The sequence below is a fragment of the Lactuca serriola genome, chromosome 8, assembly GCF_051521515.1.
Source record: "Lactuca serriola cultivar US96UC23 chromosome 8, Lser_US96UC23_V15, whole genome shotgun sequence".
In the NCBI taxonomy this organism is placed as follows: Eukaryota; Viridiplantae; Streptophyta; class Magnoliopsida; order Asterales; family Asteraceae; genus Lactuca; species Lactuca serriola.
The window spans coordinates 143,041,539-143,061,177 of NC_136415.1; positions in this window are offsets into that span (position 1 = coordinate 143,041,539).

The following is a 19,639-nucleotide window of genomic DNA, read 5'->3' on the forward strand; positions in this document are numbered from 1 at the left end:
GGAATAAAAAATAATAGTATGACATGTCGTATTGGGAATTTCAGATACCCGCCGGCTTAATATGTTCTAGATAAATAGCGACCTTTATGGGTTTCTTCTGTATTTATGTCTTAGGAGGTGTTAGAAGGCAATAACAACTCTTCCGCTCTATAAAAAAAATATTCTTGTTTGAATTAATAAACCTATATATAAAATTGTAAAAATATTCTGTTTTATACATAATACATTGATGTTTTCAATCATTTTAGGAAACATACGTGGTCATAATTACAATTATAAATTGTGTACTTGTCAACCCTTAATGCTTAAAATGAGAAATGCGTATCATGGTGTTTATAAATTCAATTCCATTGCCCCTTAAATTTTATGACTGATTGTGTTACGTAAGTTTCTGGGATTCTAATGTTCAGGATTTTATATAACGTTATATGATTTAGAGGATATTGGTTTATTGCGGTTATCAATTATTAAGTTCATATAAATGTGTTAGAGTAAAAGTAAGTAAGATTATATTGGATTTCAAATTGAGAAAGGTTGTGGACATGTAGAAATTAGGAACATACTATGTAATCCATTGGTTCTGGACTTCTGATAGAAATTAGAGATGTTGGAGCAAATATTTAAAGCTTGTCTTTACTCTGCCACGTCGATTCTTATCAATGGATCCCCTATGAAAGTTTTTTTCCCCGAGTGTGGGCTTAGACAAGGCGACATGATTTTTTTATCCTTGCAATATTGGAAGGGCTTCACGTGGCCTTCTCAGAAGCAAAAAAGAAAGAAACAAAGAATGGGGTGTTTGAACTTGAAGGAGTGCGTTTTGGTGAAGAAGGATTAGATGTCACTCATTGTTTTTTTACGTGAACGAGGCTATCTTTATTGGAACATAGAATCCAAGTGATATTATGGGGGTGATATGGTTCTTCTAAGTCTTTAATTTGGCCATGGGGATCAAAATAAATATTTCCAAAAGCAAAAGCAAGTTATATGGGGTTGCGGGGTGGCTAAGCATGAAGTGGAAGATATAACTTAAATAGTTTTAATATTTCTTTTGGTCATTTACACCTCTTTGTATATATGTATATGGAACCTTTATCTAACTTGTATCTATATATATTGCAAGCAATATATACAACCTTAATTAATGGGTTTCCACAATATTTAACATGATATCAAGCCACAAGTACGACACCTGTTGAGCACACCACCACAATTTTTTTCCGTCTAAGCATCATTGACGATGACCTCCGTGTAGATCATCACAGTCGTCGTCGTCGTTGCCCTTCCGATCGTTGCCTCTTTGTTGCCAATGTTCCTCTACATGGTGACCTTGATTGGCTCACTTTGTCCGTTGTGTTGCTCATGCTTCTCCTCCTCCGATTACAGTCGTTGCAAGGGTTTTTCCTGCTCACTATCGATCATACCCTTCGTCCTTAGCCCTCCTCATTGCTACATGCCTTCTCATTGAGGTAGGTTATCGGTATATTCAATTCTCTCAACCTACAGTTAGCGTTTTGCTTTTTATTTTTTGGCCCTTATTATAGTTTATTTTTCTGATTTTCTCCAACATACATGTCAACTTCGGCGTCCTCAAGCACCATCAATGCTCCCACCGCTAGCCAACTTGTATTTGCACTTACAAATGTCTACTTGCCAATTTAGTTTTAAACTCTCTATAGATGGCTCAAAATATAAATTATGGCTACATGCAATCTCTGTAGTACTCCGGTTGATACTTAAACAAGATCGTTGAAGGTAGTGAGTCGGTTTCTGATCCTACTTTATCAACCCACAAATAGAAATGACCATGTTATCAAAAGACAAAAAAACTTTGTCCTGTCGGACAACCCCCAAACTTGAAAGGATCGTTAAATAACCATTAAAAATATTGTCTTGAAGGCATTGTCTCACGAACATCACAAGTTCAAATATTGTTTCACATAAACAAACCAGGAAGAAAGGATGATCACTTACCGAGAGTAGTAGAGGAAGAACCGACTTTCAGAGGATCACATTCAAGTGGGTCCTTCTTGATGTCAGGATCATGGCACAGCTAGCGGAGGCCCTCCAAATCGAGCTCACCCAAATAAAGGAGGGAGGCAAATTCTATTTCCATGAACGACTTCACAGAACACAGAAGCATTCATGGCTTGAGTCAATTCCACCACAACACTTGGCTCCTACAGATCGAATTTCTCGGAGACCACGTGTTCCTTCACCGCCTGCCTACCTCCCTCCACACCCGCTGCAATGCACACCGCCTTCACACGACGGATCCTAGTTGAGAACTCAAGAATCTTAATGACTCGATCAACCACCCGAACAATACCCTCCTAGAGCAGCCACGCCATATCCCCCTCCATAGTCTTCCTCCTGGACTCCTCGGCAGCCAGTTGTTCAGCCCGCTGCTTTACCTGCTCTTCCAATAATCCTTCCTCCCTTACCAGAGTCTCCACTCTCTTCGCCAAACGCTTCATTGACCCATCCAAACTTACAAGTTGTTCCTCCATACATGCCTTCTCACCAGCCAAAAGGTCATAATACTCATCAAATTTTCTCTTCTCCTCCTCCAATATTAACACTTTCGTCCTTAGCTCATCCCGCTCGGCCTTAGCAGAGGCAAGCTCTGCTGAATATAAATTGACCTGACAAAGGCATTGAGCGACGGCCACCAAATAAGGAGCAACTTGAGTCGTCGCATATTGGAGACTGTTGGACATGTGAGAGTTGAAAAGGATATCCAGAGCCTTAATTGTGGCCGGAGGGAAAGGATGACGACTCCACTCGTACGCAATAGGGATGATGCGTAAGAAGGGACTCTAGAGTGAGCTCCCACTCTGGGATATAAACTCTAGGGGTTGCCAAGGGAAAAATCAGAGGCAGGTTGAAACCCAACCTCAAGCTCCTTGCATGTAGCGCCTTCACCAGGAACGGTAGTATCCTCTGGCTCCTTCTTGGATTCACGAGGCTGTTCAATTGCCTCTTCACCATGAAGTCAACGTTTCGCTTCTTACGAAAATGCCTGCCAATAGTACTGCCACGGTCACCCTCATAAAGTGTGGAGTCTAACAAAGCCAACCACCGTTTCATAGTCGAGAGACTCCCTCCAGTCGCCGCCTCCCTTGATGCCTCACCCTACGGGTCAGGAGGCAGAGGATCGTCGCGAGAAACCCCTTCAATAAACACATCGACCAACTCTGGTTCAGCATGCGCACCGGATCCTTGCGCTACAACACCGCCAGGACTAGTAAGGGCCAAAGCACGATCAACACCGACCGGTGGAGGAAGTATCTCCACCAGAGGCACTTCCCTATGCTACAAATTTCCCTGGAACCTGCCACGTAGGACCATCTATAAAGGAACGATCCTCTCGTGACCTACAACAAAAAACAAATCACATATATAAGGGTCGACAAATCTCTACCCTTATCTCACCAAGATTCATATAAAAAGGGGAGAGGAGATACACACTTACTCAATCTAGTGTGCATACTTTTTCTCAAATTCGGGTCGTCCGATCGGTGAAAGTAGTTCTGAGAGGATAGTCAAAACCAACCAAGTTGCGGTTCACCCATAACCATTTTTCCTGCCAGTTCTTCTTAGGGTACATCTGGTTTATGATGAACACATGGACGCCCCGCCGTTGAGAAAAAGTATGCACACTAGATTGAGTAGAGGAGTTGAAGAAGTACTTGAAAGCCTAGAATTGAGGGAGCAGATCCAAAGCTCGACAATCCATCTCAAAACCAACTATTTTGTTAACAACGTTAGGATTCAGATCATCAACGGAGAAGCCACACTGACGCATGATCTTGTCGAAAAAGTTGGTCATCGGCAGCTGGAAGGACTCCAACCTTCCCTTCCACCGGCCGATAAATATGCGCCCCCTTCGAGGATATTTCACCTCTTGCTCAGGAAGAAAGCCAAAACATGCCTGCATGGACTTAAACTCTTTTGGTGTAGGTTCGATTCCGGTGATTGTTGTCGCCGTTGCTTACCGAGAACAGATGCAAGACGAAAGAGAAAGGAAATTAAGAAAAAAAAAAAAGACGGTTGAAGAGAAGTAGAGCGAAGAAAAGGAAATTGTCCCCGGTAAGGGAAGCTTTAAATGAGAGGTAGGAAATTCCAACGGTTACAATAATGAAACTGTCTGCGCAGTCGACTCCGTCACATTAGCGGATGCCAAAGCCATCTCTAATGAACACGTGTCTTGATCTAAGCTAGAACAACTCTGCTACCCAAGGCTAACATTGACGTTTTCTAGCATAAAGGACTTGTTAATGTATCCCTCTATGAATATATCAAAGATAATGTGACGATTATCTAAAGGAAAGCCTAGCTAACAGTCGTTGCCCGACGTAAGTGTTAGTCACGGGCCCTCGCCCTTGCGGCCTTGTACTTAGGCCCCGACATTTTAAATTCAAGGCCCACAACATGCCAAAATAATACCAACTTCTCCCTAGAATGACAAGTGTAGCCCTCAAAACGTTGCTTCCTAGTGACTCTGCATAAATAGTACATAATCACTAGTGGTGTACGACCCACCAATAGGACGCATCCATGTCCTAAATGGTCCAAACGAGACAACGTTGTTGTCGGGGGACATGCTCCACGGATGACAGGCATAAAAGGACCCTTCTCCTCTAGAATAAGGGAACATCTATAAAGCCCCGTTTATTTATTAAATCAATAAATAAAATAATGAGTGAATAGTAGCCCTAAAATAAATAATTATATATCAATGGATGGTCTCGAGGGGCTAATTGTCATAAATTTAGAAGTGGAGGGCTGAAGGGTAAATTCTGGATTAGCTTTGTACATATTTTAGAAGATCGGGGCTATATTGTAAATCTCGGATCTGATTTGTAAAGTATTTAGTTGGCGGGGGTTGAAAGGGGAAATATGGGATTTAATTTAAAGAGAACTTATGGGGAGGGACCAATTCTGCCATTATGGCAATATGTTATGGTGTCGGGTATATAACCCATAAGAGAACCCTAACCCTAGCGATACTTCTTCTAGCCGCTATGAGAGACTTCAGCCGACACCTTGCCAATCTCCAGCCTCCGCCTCTTCGTTGAGAACCCGAATATCATTGTTGCACTGCCGATGACGAAGCCCAGAGCCATCAGTGAGGATCACCGAGAAGGAGCCGTTGAAGGTCGCCGATGAAGCTACGAACGTCCGTCGATGCTGAACGCCGAGGCCGCCATACCCCTGTCTTCTCCGGTAATGACAACCCTTCTCTCTCTCTCTCTCTCTCTCTCTCCCTCTCTCCCGTTCTTCTGCCATTTCTCTCACGTCTGTCGCCACCTCTTCCCCGATGGCTATCACCTTTTGATGAAATCCTTTCTGTTCGACGCAAATCACCATAAGGGTGGCGGTGATGTGTGTATTCCATGTGTATGTTCGTATTTCAGCCATTGATGTGATGTTTGTGCATGTTTCAGTCATCACAACGGGTGTGTGTGGGTGAAAGGTTGGCTGGAAGACGCTAGAAGACCACCATGGCAGCCAACCATGGTGACTGTCATCGGGAAAGCTCTTCTGCCGCCACTACCCACCGTGAAAGGTGGCTGTGGGCATGTGATGGTGTTTTGTTCATATATTGGGATGTTATGAGGTTGCAGGAGCATTTCTTGGCAGGAGATCCGAAGAAAGACCCCAACCGCCACCACTTGCCGCCGCCGGCCGCCATTAGGTTGTTGTATATGCGCTTGTATTAGGTGGTTGTGTATGTGTGTGTTTTTAATTATATTAATGTGTGTGCGTGTGTCAATCGGATTGGCATTGTAAATTGTAACAAAAAAAGGAATAATAGAAATCTCAAACCACCACCGTAGGGTGGTGGCTGCCGCCTCCTGCCACCACCGGCCGCCGTGTCGGGTGGCGGTATGCTTAGTTGTGTTGGGATTGCTAGTTTGGGGATGTTTGGACAAGGGACTAAAACCCTAATGGGCCTTGAAACCCTAATGGGCCCAATAAAGCTAAATGGACTCTAATGGACCTAATAAAACCCTAATGGGCTTAATAATATTTTAGTGGGCTTAATAGGCCCAATAAAGCCCTAATTGATCTAAAAGCCCAACAAATTAATTGATGGACTAGTATTGGGTTGGTAACCCTAATTAGGGTTTGGAAAACCCTAATGCCATGAAACCCTAATTTTGGAAAATTAATCGAGACACATGAGAATTATTTAATAACTTGAGATATTAAATAATAAACTTTGGTAAAGATTAATCTAAGTGATAATGGACTTAATGGATTAAGTCCTTAATGGGTTAAGTATGAAACTTAACCCTAATCATCATTTTATGTGAAACCCTAATTTCACTTGGGTTTATTGTTGGGCCTTTTTATTGGGCCTTGATGATTCGGGTTATTAAATGGACTATCCAAGATCAAGCAAATGGTCTAGAGTAATTTAATGGGCCTAGGGTAAGGCCCATGTAAGGGGCTTGGGCCCAATTTGGAAAATTGGGCCATAGATGGGCCAAGGTTTGGGCCTTAATGAGTATATGATGTTGGGCCTTAGAATAAGACCATGTATAGGCCTAGGCCCAATTAGGAAAATTGGGCCATATGTTGGGCTTTGATTCCTAATTGACTTTGGGCCTACGGATTGGGCCTTGGGCTTGAATAAGCCAAGCTAAGCCAAGCTTGGGGTAATGTAATTATCCAAAGTAAGTGTTTATGGTTATGTAGTGGGACCCAATTATTAATTGGGTGATGTTTTGATATTGACAGATCGGGAATCTGTCATCCAACAGCTGGGGTTGAGTCTGCGGGACTTCAGCAGTGTGGGATTGTGTCTACGGGACTCCAGCAGTGTGAGGTGAGTTACCTTCCAGTAGCGGTGGGTCTACGGCCACAATGTCGGCCCACCAGTAGGAGTTGTTGTTAGATGATCGTCTTTGTGATAATTGTCTATGTTTGCTACTACCTGTTATGTTTATGTGCTAGCATGATATGATGTTATGTGATAGTGGTAGTAGGGGGTGAAATAGTCCCCACTTACCGGTCGACAGGACCGAAGGGGTAGGCCAACACCCAGATATGATAGGCAGTATATGACTTATGTGTTTATGATATGCTTTTATGTGGTAGTGTTAGGGGTGAAATAGTCCCCGGTTACCGGTTGAAAGATACCAAAGGGGAGGCCAACACCCATATATGCTAGGCAGTATCCGGTCGAGAGGACCAAAGGGGAGCCCAACATCCAGATATGCTAAGAAGTATCCGGTCAAGAGGACCGAAGGGGAGCCCAGCACCCAGATATGCTAGGCAGTATCCGGTCGAGAAGACCGAAGGGGAGGCTAGCACCCAGATATGCTAGGCAGTATCCGGTCGAGAGGACCGAAGGGGTAGGTCGGGCACCCAGATATGCCTGATAGTATATGTATGTTATATGATTGTGTGGTATGTGGTATGATGGGGGAACTCACTAAGCTTTGTGCTTACGGTTTTCAGTTTTGGTTTCAGGTACTTCGTTTTCAAAGGGAAGGAGCCAGCTCGATTGCAACACATCACACTATGGTTTTCCGCACATGAGATCTTTGGGATTACACTTTGATATTGTTTTATGATAACATATTTGATTATTTCTACTTTGGTTTTGTCATGACATGATGTTACAAATGTTTTATTACACTGTTGGTTTTATAATGACGAATTTAAAATGAAAATTTTGGCCTGTATTTTTGGGATGTTACAAGTTGGTATCAGAGCCTTGGTTTGAGGGATTCAGACATACTCTCGGGTGTATCTGAACTCAAACTAAGGTCTTGGTATGAAAATTTTCAAAAGTAAAACGATTTTATAAAAAGGAGTTGAAAAGAATCTGAAAAGAGAAAAGAACTTTGAGAAGAACAAAGTGTGTGATGCGTGCAATAAGCCGAGCTCAAGTAAGTTTTCCCCAAGATACCCATACATTTTATGTTATCGTATGATACAATATGATTATGAGAATTGCATGCTAGATTAGGGCTAAGGATCTAGGAGGATGCCTTATATGCCTATTGTATGTGCTTGTAGACTTGCATGTTAGTACTGATCAGTCAGTGATAGGATAGCCTATTTAGGTTATGCCTGATTGTATGAGCCTTTGAATTGCATGTACAAATTCCTGATTAGAGGATAGAATGATCTGATTGGAATATGTTGGTTAGATTTTCCATTGTCTGAATGCTGATTGCTCTGTGCTTTGTGGGACTCTTAGTGATATGTGTGTATATATATATATATATATATATATATATATATATATATATTTATACATTATATCTTAATATTTTGGCCTTTATTATTCTCTTTTAGAACTAAAAAGTACTTATAATGCTTTAAATTATGTTTTGCAGCTATTCGTTGTTGATAAAGCACAAAAGAAAAGACTGAAGCGGAAATCGGACTTAGAGGCTAAAAGGAAGGAAAAATGTTGGAGAGCCGTTTACGCCCCGCGTAAGTTACATGTACACCAAGCGTAATGACCAAATTCAAGTTACGCCCAGCGTAATATATGATTACCCCCCGCATAATGGCTGGCATCAGATAACTCCAATCGCGTAATAATCTTCACTACGCCCAGCGTAATCCGACTTACGCCCAGTGTACGTAAGTCGGTTACAAGGGTTATAATATTCGATTAACAGCTAACCAGAAGGGGGGATTCGACTTCCAACCTAATTTAGTCGATATTAAACTTCTGTTAAGCCGTTTTAAGGGTCTAGAAGGCGGCCAGAAGGCCGTTAAGCTAACGGGAGCGGAGATTGGAAGGATTGGAGAGCGGATACATGTCGGTAATCATATGGATTGTTAACGTGACCATGTTTATCATTCCACTGTGTTACTATTATGTATTTAGTTTCTGATTTGGGTGCAAAAACCTTTTACTTTGTGTTTATGTTTGAATGAAACCTTAATTATTAGACTAATTGCTATGTTGAATTGTTTGTTTACGTTTAATTTATCTTGCCAAGCTTGTTAAAAGTGTTGGATTAGTGTCTAAGTTCATAACTATTTTGGTATGTACTTGACCCGATGGTGCATGGTCCTTTTGGGTTGCCTTCACCAAAGCAACTTGATAGGATGAATAATGGAGAGAAAGGATTAAATATGATTTATATTATGAGAATAATATATTAAAGGAGAAATCATATTGTTTAATTAATATTAGTCAAGAATTAATAAGAATTAAGTTTGTGACTAAAAGACATTAATTAAACTAAGGGACTAGAACTGTCAATTGTATGATAGTTGAATATTGAGCTAATGGACTCCATATTAAAGGAGTGGACGATTTCTATGGGGAAACCCATTAGAAATCGTCAATAGGCCTTTAAAGAAGGAGCCCATGGGTTGCTTAGGGCTTAAGCATCCAAATTAGGGTTTCCTTGTTTGATAACCCTAATAGCTTCACTATTTAAAGAACCCTTATGCCCCAAAAACGCGGCCAAGCTTCTTTCTAGGGTTTCCACACGTTTTGGGCAGCCTCCTCTCTTCTCTTCTTCATCCTCTTGCTCTTGGTGTTTTTGAACCATTAGAGGAGTGACATTTGTGACTCTAAGCTTTCTAAAGTCAATACAAGAAGGATTTGAGATTGTTATTGCTACATAACAGTCAAGGTATGATCTAAACCCTAATTTATATTTTTTATTGATTATCATATGCTAGATATAGGGTTTATAGTCTTGGATGAATTGCATGTACAATAGAGAAACCTAGATCCAAGCATTAGGGTTTGTATGTGCACATAGGATGTTCTTATGGCTAAAACCCATCAGCGGTATCAGAGCCTAGATTGGTTTCTATTGTATTGATGCATATTTGATCGAAATCAGCACTGAAAATCGAATTTTTTTGGCTTCTGAGTGTTTGACTCGCTGAGTCACTTGGTGCACTCGCCGAGTCAGCTGTACTCGACGAGTCCAGGTCCAGACTCGACGAGTCAAATCGTCTGACAGCTCATATTCGCGATTTTCTTCCTGTTTTGGCTTTGGATAATTACCATAAACATGTTTTTGTTATAAAATCCGAATTTTATCAATATTTGGTGATTATCCTTACCTAAATAGAAGATAATTGTCAAAATTTAGATAATCACTTGTTTTATTAGATAAAGTTTGATTATTTGTAATTTAGATATGAATTATCTTGTGAAAAAGTTTTAATTTTTCCCCTTTAGGTTTTATAGTTTAAATTTGAACTCAAAAGTTTTTGTTTTGAAATTTAAATAGTTAAAACCCTAATGTTTTGAAAAGGTTTCAAAACTTGCCCTCAAGTTTTGGAATTTAAATTTTGATTAAAAGTTTAATTTTGATGTGTATTTAAATTCTAAACCCTAATGTTTTGAAATGTTTCAAAACTTGCCCTCAAGTTTTGGAATTTAAAAGTTGATTAAAAGTTTAATTTAGGAATGTTAAATTCTAAAAGCCTAGTATTGTTTTGAAAAGTTCAAATCACACCCTTATGGTTTTATTAATTAATTAAGGTGTATAATTAAAAGAGGTTTAATAAATCCATAAAGTTTTGGTTTACAATATAATTGAATTAAAAGTATAATTGTTAAATTTGACCACATAATATTTTAAAAGTGTAAAATACACCCTATACTATATATAACATTAGAGGTCTAACATTATATATATGTATGAGTAAAGGTTAGTCTTACCGTTAGTAGGCCTCATTCACGAAGCTGGTCTATAAGGGGTGTTTAAGGAAATTGCCTATAAAATGGCGATTGAATGGGTATCCACTCTTACCCACCGCACTCTTGACTAGTGGAGGGTCGTTAGCCGAACGGGTAGGATAGGACAGAACCTTCCATTATAAGTATAATGAAGTACATAAGTAACTAAATGTTTTACAAAATTCCCAATCTTAGTTACTTAGGCAAAAGTGAATTGATGCAATTTCATGAAATTACACTTTGTGCCCATGTAAAGACGTTAGTGGAGCGTGTGTGGTTTACCGGCACACTAAATGGTTCTAAGCAAAGGTAGCAAAGGGTGACTCAATGTTTGTCATAGTTCGGTGGAGCGTGTGTGGTTTACCGGCACATCAAATAGGTGACTATAACATGTGAGAGCACCATGTAAGTTTGCATGGTTATTCACACCCGCTTTGTGATCCTCGGCATACCAGTCACAAACTAGAGGGACATATCGAGATTTAAACATGCCATTGAAATGTTCAATGAATCTCAAAGGATCTAGGAGTTTTCATAGATTTAAAAACTTAAATTTCTTTTTCGTTTTTCATGGTGGAAATTAATGAATCGTCATTCACTTACCTTCAAATATTCTGCAACTAGATTACGGCATCCCTTTTCTAGGTTGTAGCGTATTGTGTTGGGTCCTAGCCTTAATATCTCATTTGGGTGATTTATTAAGGACTCAATCTATCAACTAACTTGAATTTATTTTTCTCCCGTTTTGTAGATGTCAAAGTACGACAACTATGGTCTTCCGAATTCCCGTGGAACAAGCATTCCACATGAAGATGATATTCCACGATTCGATCGAGGAACAAGAAATCATGCTTCACTTCCTCCACCTCCTCCAATTATTCTACCTAACCCACAAGATCAAAGAATTGAAAGGTTCAATGTCACTAAAGCCCTATTGGAAATGAAACATGAAGATGGTAAACCCATGTGTGCCCACATTCTAGGAATGAAAGCACACATCGATAGGTTGATAATGTTGGGTGTGTCATTCCCTGATAAATTGGCTGTGAACTGGGTTCTGCAGTCACTTCCCGAATCATATAATGAGTTCAAAAGAAAGTATTATATGATGGATCGTGACGATAACCTCATTGACCTGACTTACATGCTTATTGCTGCTGAATCAGAAATGATTTGGCAAAGCAATGGAGCGTATTTGTTGGGAAAGTCAACCAACCATGCTTCCGAGGACGTTTTAGGAGAACCGACCTGCGTTTGCTGCCAAGAGAAAGGGCGTTGGATACAAGTCAGCCCTAAGAGCCTGAAGAGTCCAGAAGATGGGAGAGTCAAAAGTATGGTTGTGCTTCAGGTAAAATCCACTATCTAACTCCATTAAGTTCCTATTCGTTGATTCTTAATACATGATGTGATAAGATTACATTTGAATGTTTTGCAGGATCAGTGAAAAGAGAGGAAGCTTAATGGAAGAGCAAGATGAATCTAATCACAAGAAATGGATCTCGATCACAAGAAAGTTATGATAGAGTTGTTAGGAATTTTGACTACATAGTTTTTCAGTTGATTTTGCATTGTAAGGACAAATGTTTTCCGCTGCTTTTATGAATAAAATAAATTTTGGTTTGACTCATTTATTTATTTATTTAATTTCCTTGCAATGAAATCATTATGAAAAATTGATGTTCGTATATTTCTACAACGAGTGGATGTATTTCTTAATTATGATAATTGTGGAAATGTCAAGAATTTACCAAATAGGGAGAGTTTCTCATTGCCAAAGTTTCAATTGGACAGAAACTTGGAATCATGCAACTTGGTTGCACGATGAATGAGAAATTTCATATTTGGAAATTAGACTAATTCGTTGACAAAGTGTCAAGTGAAGGACTAGGAGATCAAGTACACAAAGTTGCATGTTGATCAAGTCCACCACAATAGTAACAAAGATATTCGTCATGATTTACTAAAAGTTTAGTAAATATGATTATACTTATAAGAATAAGTGTAATTCTAAATTGATTCAAAGAGTTTAAATCAATAGCAAAACGAATAAGAAGGATCAAGTAGGTAGAAAGATAAAAGTTTCTCTATTCTAAGAAGAAGGGAGAGTACCTTTTATACTTTATGATATGACTTAATGATTAAGAACCATATCTCAATTGATCCTCTAAGTAAGTCTTAGTACAATTATATGTCTGAGAAGAGGAATCAAGAATTGAAGAAATGGTTAAAATCAAGAAGTCAATCATACTTCATTCCAAAACAAGTCTTAGAGTTAAGATTGTGACATTAAGTGACAAGTCTTAAGAAGGTTTATAACATTCATAAAATGTAGAATGTGGAAAAAGGATTTCTTATTCTCACACATTTGAAATTGGTAAGTTGTGATGTCTTGGATAAGACAAAGACCAACTAGGATCAATTTTATGAAGTGTTTTGTCTTGATAAAAGCTGCACTAACTCTTGAATATTTGGTTGTCAAGAAATGTTTATTGACAAGAGAATATTATATGTCAAGGAGTCAGTGGGAGTCTTAATGGTCTTGAAAGGTTTCAAGAACAAATCAAGAATAAACCTTATCGATCATCACTAGCACACGAGTAGAGGTTTACAACCTATCGTGTTGACATTACCTTGTTTCTGTGTCGTTCCAATTGAGTTAATTATGCATGTGAGCCTATGAGTTCTCATTTGAATGCATAAAAGGCAAGGACCTTATTCAATGAAAGGTACATTGATAGGAAAGAGTGAGCTGCTTAACTACTTGGAAGACATGGTGGGCAGCCGTGTTACCATAAGGCAAGAAATCAAGATTGAGATGGTTCGGTCCATATGAGTTTGGATTTGTCGCAAACTTTGGTTTTGACAAATTCACATGGATAGGAACACATACACCATTAAAATCTAAGTGTCATAAGATTCCCTCCTTCATGAAAATGACTGTGAGGAAATGCCTTCACTAATAGAGATTTTAAGAAGATAGTGATTATGAAATTGTATTCTCGAATTTGATTATGGTTATAGTATCCCTTTCCATGATTCGAATTGTGAGATTTGGCAATTAGTCTTAATTGTTTAGACACACATATGAGCTATCTAAAGGAAAGGTGTATAAGCTTAGATAAAGGATTATCAAAGCATTAGGTATTAGAAACATGAACTTAAAGAAATTCAAAAGGCATTGTTTTTCTGAAAGTTAAGTTGTTTTCTGAATACATGTCAAAGCTAGTGGGAGCATAAGTGTTATGTTTATAATAATCATCGTGATAGTGGGAGCATAAATTTTATGATTGCATGATTATTAAGGCAAGTATGGCAAGTTAGCAATATTAATTATAGAAAACAAGAGTCATACTTTGCAAAGTTGTAAGGGTTGAATAGTTGTTTTGCTATAATTAAGGGAGAGAATATTATGCTTCATTTCAAATCTAAAGGCCTAGGTTGTGGAATGTTAATAAACTTAGTCAATGATACATAGTGTGTTCTTAAATTTCGATTATGATTATGACATTCCTCTTCATAATTCGAATTATAAGAACGTAACACGTAAAATATTATGGCAGAAGATTGATAAAGTATTAAATCTTCATGTAAGACATTATGCATCGTGTCCCATACGCTGTGGGTATAGGATCGATTGAAAATGCTATAATATTTGACCATTCTAAAATTTTCCAAATGTCTAAGCGCATTTAGAGGGAAAAGGACAAGAATCGGTTTTGATTAAGATAATTAAACAGCTATCAAAGGGCAATCCAAAGTTCACTGAGGATTGGTCGCTTGTGAGTAGTCGGAAGTATGATATTGGATGAACCATATCGACATTATTATGAATAGATAAGATTCTATTGAGAATGAGTTGTCATATGGTGAGTATGGAAAGGTTTCCATATTGGGAGTTGGATATTGAGAGTCTATGTCTAGATTAGAAACTTTTATGCAAAAGGATGTTCAAAGGAATGTACTTTGAGTGAGAGACATCACATCTATGGAATTGTCTTGTAACAATCTCCGATAGAGGAATTTGTAATTTCACTGGCAATAGTCATTGTGACCTTAGTGCAATAATATTACGAAAGGATCATTGCATAAAATATTAGAATCTAACATATTCCATAAGTGGCAAGAATTTGATATTCTTTCACTTGTGAAAAGGATTAGGACTTGTGAAATGAGTATGATTGGAAATGTGTTCATTTGATCTATTTCACAAAGTAAGAACCATAGGTAAACATTGTGTGCATGCTGAGAGCATGGGACAAGTGTTGTAATAATTCAAGTAAGAAGTTGATTACCCGAAACAACAAATAATGAGTAATCGATATGGTGATAAATAAAAGGTGTTTTATTTATACTCAAAGGTTTGAGGCCATATGGGATTAGTATTATCCTTGTGTTTCACTTTGCATGTTTTGACTTCCTGAATAATTTAATTGGTTTAGAACAGTCAAATTATTCAAACGGTCCACAGTCGTTCATATGTTGCAAGTAGGTATGAATGAAGACTGTCGTGAATTGGCGTGTGGATTGTCTAAAGAGCATTAGACATAAGCAAATGTTTGTTGCAACGTTCATGAGTGCTTATGAATATGATTTGAGCATTGGATTAAACCCACGCTCACTTGGATCACTTCATGGATTGTATCACGAGTGATTAGTGAGACAAAAATATCTTATATTCTTGAAACCGAGATGTGTGAGTTGTATCTTGCGAGTCGGTTGCACATTGATAATATGTAAACACATCAGTAACTTGGTGTTATAAAACATATTGTTGTGTGTGATTCAGTGAGTGAGTGCAAGCGAGCATTGAGTCAAAGTTTATCCGTTCCTTTTATCCAAAGTAGGATAAAAGCGATATCTGTGGGCCCCTCGATGATTTAGTGATGGCACCTAAGTGCTTGGCCAAGTCGGGACTAATTTGATGTATTCAAATTGTAGTCTGTTGTCAGTCGTCATAAATCTGAATTCGGGAAACAGCACATAGACAGAGAGAATGATTTAGATCCATGTCTCAGTTTATACGATATCTAGAATGGAGGAATATATATGATCCCTTATCTAAAGGATATGCGTATCTGATAGGATTAGAGTTGACAGCGGCTTTAGAAAGCTATGATTGTAGATCAGGATCTGAAGTCATACACAGAATAGTTATTAGACTTATCCAAGTGGGAGACTGTTGGATTAGTGTCTAAGTCCATAACTATTTTGGTATGTACTTGACCCGATGGTGTGTGGTCCTTTTGGGTTGCCTTCACCAAAGCAACTTGATAGGATGAATAATGGAGAGAAAAGATTAAATATGATTTATTAATATATTATGAGAATAATATATTAAAGGAGAAATCATATTGTTTAATTAATATTAGTCAAGAATTAATAAGAATTAAGTTTGTGGCTAAAAGACATTAATTAAACTAAAGGACTAGAACTGTCAATTATATGATAGTTGAATATTGAGCTAATGGACTCCATATTAAATGAGTGTACGAATTCTATGGGGAAACCCATTAGAAATCATCCCTAGTCCTTTAAGGAAGGAGCCCATGGGTTGCTTAGGGCTTAAGCATCCAAATTAGGGTTTCCTTGTTTGATAACCCTAATAGCTTCACTATTTAAAGAACCCTTATGCCCCAAAAACGTGGCCAAGCTTCTTTCTAGGGTTTCCACACGTTTTGGGCAGCCTCCTTCTCTTCTCTTCTTCATCCTCTTGCTCTTGGTGTTTGTGAACCATTAGAGGAGTGGCATTTGTGACTCTAAGCTTTCTAAAGTCAATACTAGAAGGATTTGAGATTGTTATTGCTACATAACAATCAAGGTATGATCTAAAACCTAATTTATATGTTTTATTGATTATCATATGCTAGATCTAGGGTTTATAGTCTTGGATGAATTGCATGTACAATAGAGAAACCTAGATCCAAGCATTAGGGTTTGTATGAGCACATAGGATGTTCTTGTGGCTAAAACCCATCAAAAATATCCTTACATGTTAATGAAAATTATTTGTTGTTAATTATTAAGTAAATTGAGTTGTATGAACATCTTCTTGATTGCTTGTCTCTTATGATTTTGATGACCATCAAGATTATATGTCTAGGAATAACGAATGTGTAACTAGGATTAACTTGGGAATAAGTAAGTTAATGTGTGATCCTTGTTAGATGACCATCAACAAGAGGTTAATTGAACGACCAATTTGATTAACTATATTTACAAGTCTTGCTTGATACGAACTGAACACTAGGAAGCATGTTAGTTTAATCAACTGATCACTGTTTGAATTGACTTGTTTGCTAAAGGATTAGTTATAGTGAACGCGAATCTAATCATTTTAGGAATCGGTGAACATGAATAAATGAATTTGTGTATGCAATTGTCTATGTTTTTAAGGTGTAATTTATCTAAACCAAAGTACCCGAAGAGATTTGCTTTCCTGTTAGTTTATCGACAGTTGTAAATTAATTGTTCGTTTGAGATTTATTAAACTACTTCTTCATTCTTTTCGTGTGACCTGTAACCTATAATCAAATATTTTAAATTAATTTACCACCGTTCCCTATGATCGACACTCGACTTACCTAAGCTATGCTATAATCTGACTAGGTACACTGCCTATAAGTGCATAGTTAGTCTAAGTTTGTTAGGTTATAAATATTAAAATTAGTGGGTACTTTCGTGCACATCAAGTTTTTGGCGCCGTTGCCGGGGAACGGCTTGTCATTAATTTAGTTTATTTGATTATTTGTTATTTGTTTGTATTTTTAGTTTGATTTTCGTTGATATCATTTCACTTGTCGGGAAGGTTTTTGTTGTTAATTGCAGGAATTTGGGATTGTACGCATTGTTTGACTTTACCTTTTGCATGGGTTTCGAGAATGCAAGCGATTAGGGAAATCTTGACCTGGTTAGCCTACTACTTTGATGATTTGTCCAACTCAATCCATGAGGCGTAGTATAGCAAGGCGTATTATGGTGGTTAAGTGGAAGACCGAGCTCTTGATGTTCTTGACTAGGTAGGTCACTTCTTGTTCTGCTTTTAGTTAAAGGTGCAAAGAAAACAAAGGAAATATTCTAACGTGTCCCGAAAGTAGGTGTTTTCACAAACCAATTCTTGTGTGCAAGGGTTTTAATCAACCATTGTTGTTTGATCTTGACGAAGACAAGTGACTATGACGTCTCATGTTAATGTCACTCATCGGAAAGTCATGGCTGTTGTTGAAGCAATTAAAAAGAAAAAAATAATTATAAGTCCCCAAATTAATTAGTGGAAAAAGGAATTTCAAATAAGGAAAACGAAATGTTTCATTTAAAATTACGCCCAGCGTAATTTTAATTACGCCAAGCGTAATAAACCATTGATCGCGGATGGCCTTTTCACGGAGTTGGGGTTACGCCCAGCGTAACTTCGCGTTACGCCCAACATAAATCGACGACCAGGTTTTATCATTTTACCCTTTTACTTTTTTGTTATTCTTTCAAAACTCTTCTACTTCGCCGCATACACTGTGACGGCCACCTTCTTCACAAAGTCAAGATTTTTCTTCTTTTCTTGTAAAATTCGACACACAGGTATGTTATTCGGTTACTCAATGGCTTTGATTTGTGTTTAAATCGATGAAATAAGTTGCATTATGCCTTTGTTCGAAATCTAGGGTTCATGTATTTCTCGAATTAGGGGCCGATTTCACAAATGTATGACTGATTATGGCTTAATAGACCGATTTCGATCAGTAGACTAAACCCTAGGACCTAATTTGGTCTTAATCCCGTCCCATGACCGCCGATTTGAGCTTGGGGGGCGGATGCCTAGCGTACGACCTACACTCTCTTCGATTTTTTTAACTGCCCCAATGAAGTTTTCCCTGTGTAGTGTTTGCTAATCTTGAATAGACAAGGAATGAACAGGGGATTGTTTCATATTCTTGGACACAAGTTTAAGGGTGGTCCCGTTTTTTTTTACTACCTTGGACTACGCAGTTGGATGCTCGATATGCCCCCCCCCCCATGTGTTTGACCCCTGGAGTGTTTCTTGCTTGCATATGTGCTTAATTTGAAAATTTTGATATGGGTTATGACTTTAGAAGCAAGGGAACCCGACACAGATTCGCAAACCTGGATGTACGCCCAGTGTATGTTGGATGTACGCCCAGCGTACAGCCCATACCCAACACCATTATTTTGGTTTAAAAATTGTTAATGCTGTGATATTTTGTTAGGTTTTGTGTTGGTGGTTATTTGTGCAGATTATGGCCCGAAGAACTCAAAGGACCAACCCACCCGAGGACGTGATTGATCACCGTTTCTTACAATTTCCGCAAACTCTGAATGATGCAACCCGGGCACGATATGTCATAAATTTGAGTTTGCTACTCACTAAGGAGATCGACATAGCACCATCATTCGACTGGGAATTGGCGACCCGGACTGGACTTGCTGCGCTGATCCAGGATTTTTTGCAATACACACACTCGAACGCGAGTGGAGTGCATTTGTTCGTATGTTAGGGATGGGCACGATTGTTCAGGATCCAAGAGTCTGTTTATCGGGAATTTTTGCTGGAGATTTACGCTATAATTTCCTATGACCCTAGGAAGACACCCGATGATAGGACAACCTTTTCCTTCAGACTGGGTGGTGTGAGCCGGGAGTGTAGTGTCATAGAGTTGGCGACTCGAGTGGGGATATATACAACAGATGAGACGAGGAATTTCCATTTCCCGGCATTCCTTGCTGATTGTCTCACAGACCGGCCAGATGACTATAACGAGAACACTTTTTGGGCCGAGATTACAGGGGGATTTATATGCCATCTACTGCACGGGGGAGGATGATTCGGTCTACTACATACAGACTGCTGCACCGTTTGATTTCCATATCTCTCACGCATCATAAGAACAGTGAGAGAGTGCCTTCGATAGACTTGTATTTCTTATGGGCACTTGTTACTCCATG